The sequence below is a fragment of the Petromyzon marinus genome, unplaced genomic scaffold (genome assembly GCF_048934315.1).
Source record: "Petromyzon marinus isolate PM22_M1 ecotype Great Lakes invasive population unplaced genomic scaffold, UKy_Petmar_22M1.pri1.0 PM_G_Scaffold_6, whole genome shotgun sequence".
NCBI lineage: Eukaryota > Metazoa > Chordata > Hyperoartia > Petromyzontiformes > Petromyzontidae > Petromyzon > Petromyzon marinus.
This window is the reverse complement of record NW_027423013.1, coordinates 2,272,501-2,275,000: the sequence shown is the minus strand read 5'-3', so window position 1 is coordinate 2,275,000 and position 2,500 is coordinate 2,272,501. Positions and strand designations below refer to the sequence as shown.

Sequence of the window (2,500 nt, the reverse complement as noted above, 5' to 3'; positions counted from 1 at the left end):
GCCCTTCTAGAGTTGCAGTTTCAGGGGAAAAAGAATATCAATAAGATCATTGCTGAAGCGCTTGGGACTAAGACCAACAAGCAAGTCTCTGACAAGAGACGGGACCTAAGTAAAAAGACAGGGGCCCCCATGTCAGACAGCTTACATTTTTCTTCTAGGCCTCTTGAGACATTGTCTCCCCCACCAAATGTAACAACGGGGACTTCATCCATACTCGCTCAAGCAGCTGAGCGGCTTACGAATGAGAATTCTGGGACCCTGGAAAAGCCTGCAATGGAGGCAATAAAGGCTTGGCTTAACGGCGAGGGCCAACATGATGCCCTCGTAGAAACTGCCACAGCATTGATGCTTTGTCCGATGAGATTGGTGAAAAACAAAGGCAAACGTTCAAAACCCGAGAACGACATTATTAAACCCAGGATATTACCCACACGATCTTGGATGAAGAAGAGAGCGGAAAAACGAGGAAGCTTCATGAAGCACCAGAAGCTCTTCTTTAAGAACCGCTCTCTTCTTGCGTCCTTAGTCCTGGATGGCACTGAACGTCATGAATGCCGAATCCCGAACGCAGATGTATATCGTTTTTACTGCGAAAAATGGGAGAAGGTGTTGCCATTCAATGGCCTGGGCCAATTTAAGTCATCAGGTGTTGCAAATAACGAATACTTTGAGCCCCTAATTTCGGTGGAGGAAGTTCAGACTGCCATACGGGCCATTAAACCAACGTCAGCAGCTGGGCCAGATGGCCTAACAAGGGCTGCAATCTGTGCTGCCGACCCCGAGGGTCGGACACTGACAGCCCTATTTAATGCATGGATGATTACAGGAATTATTCCCAAAGAGTTGAAAAAGAATAGGACGATTCTTATTCCTAAGGTTATGGATGATGAAAAGCTGAAAGAATTGGGGAACTGGAGACCAATAACGATTGGTTCAATGATTCTGAGATTATTTTCCAGAATAATGACTGCACGTCTTGCTCGTGCTTGTCCCTTAAACCCAAGGCAGCGTGGTTTTATAGCGGCATCTGGCTGCTCTGAAAATCTTAAGGTGCTACAGGACCTTATGAGACACGCTAAGAAATTGCACAGGCCGTTGGCTGTCATGTTCATCGACATAGCGAAAGCTTTTGACTCGGTTTCGCATGCTCATATTTTATGGGTGTTAAGGCACAAGAAAGTAGATGAACACGTGGTGGGCATCATCCAGAACGCCTACGATCGGTGTACGACCTCGTTCAAAAGCAATGGCGAGTCGACTCGAGAAATTAGCATACGTGTTGGTGTCAAACAGGGTGACCCCATGTCACCCCTGCTCTTCAATCTTGCCATGGACCCTTTGATATGCACCCTAGAGTCACACGGAGTTGGGTACTCCATTGATACCGACCACGTGACAGCTCTTGCGTTTGCTGATGATTTGGTGTTGGTGAGCGAATCTTGGGTTGGTATGGCCGCCAATCTAGCGATCTTGGAATCATTTTGTGGGCTATCGGGATTGGAGGTTCAGGCCAGAAAGTGCCAGGGCTTCATGATAAGCCCAACCAAAGATTCATATACGGTGAACAACTGCGACCCATGGACTATCAAAAATAAAGATGTCCATATGATCCAACCTGATGAATCAACGAAATACCTTGGTCTGAAAATTGGCCCTTGGACTGGCACTATACAGCCTGATCTACATTGTCAGCTAAAGACATGGATCTCGAAAATCGATGAGGCGCCTCTGAAGCCAACTCAGAAGGTTGAACTACTCAATGCCTATGCCCTACCCAGATTGTTATATCCTGCAGACCACTCGGACTGCAAGCAATCAACTCTCCGTGGGTTGGACCAAGAGATTAGAAAGGCGGTAAAAGGATGGCTCCACCTTCCCGCTTCAACTTGTGATGGACTGTTATATGCAAGAGCCCGAGACGGAGGCCTTGCCATCTTGAAACTGGAAAAAACAATCCCTTCGGTTCAAGTTAGAAGGCTGCAACGTATAGCAAACTCGTCCGATGCTATCACCCGTAATATTGTGTCCTCGCATGGTATGGAGGAAGAATACCGTAATTTGTGGGTACGAGCAGGGGGTGACAGTGATGCAATCCCAACATTCGTTCTCAGGGACTCGGTGTCAAAAGAACCTGTATATCCGAGACCCTGCGATTGGAGGGAGCATGAATTTCAGAGATGGTGCGAAAAGCCGGTTCAAGGAAGGGGCATTGTAAACTTTGCGCATGATAGAATCAGTAATGCTTGGTTGAGGCCATGGTGCGGCTTTAAACAATGCTTCTTTATTGCAGCACTACAACTAAGGGCAAATATTTACCCAACAAGAGAAAGCTTGAACAGAGGCAGAGATGGGGCCTTACGTTCCTGCAGGAAATGCTCTGCCAGACTCGAGTCCCTTTCGCACATTCTCGGTCAATGTCCTGCAGTACAGAAAGCAAGAATTGCGCGACACAACAAGATCAGTAACATTCTGGCAGACGAAGCGGCTAGATTGGGCTGGT

General features: G+C 47.3%; 1 pseudogene; it reads left to right on the top strand.

Annotated features, from left to right (window-relative positions):
* The window catches only part of LOC142919090 (28S ribosomal RNA), a 10,078-nt pseudogene that overhangs the window by 3,830 nt on the left and 3,748 nt on the right, over window positions 1-2,500 (top strand).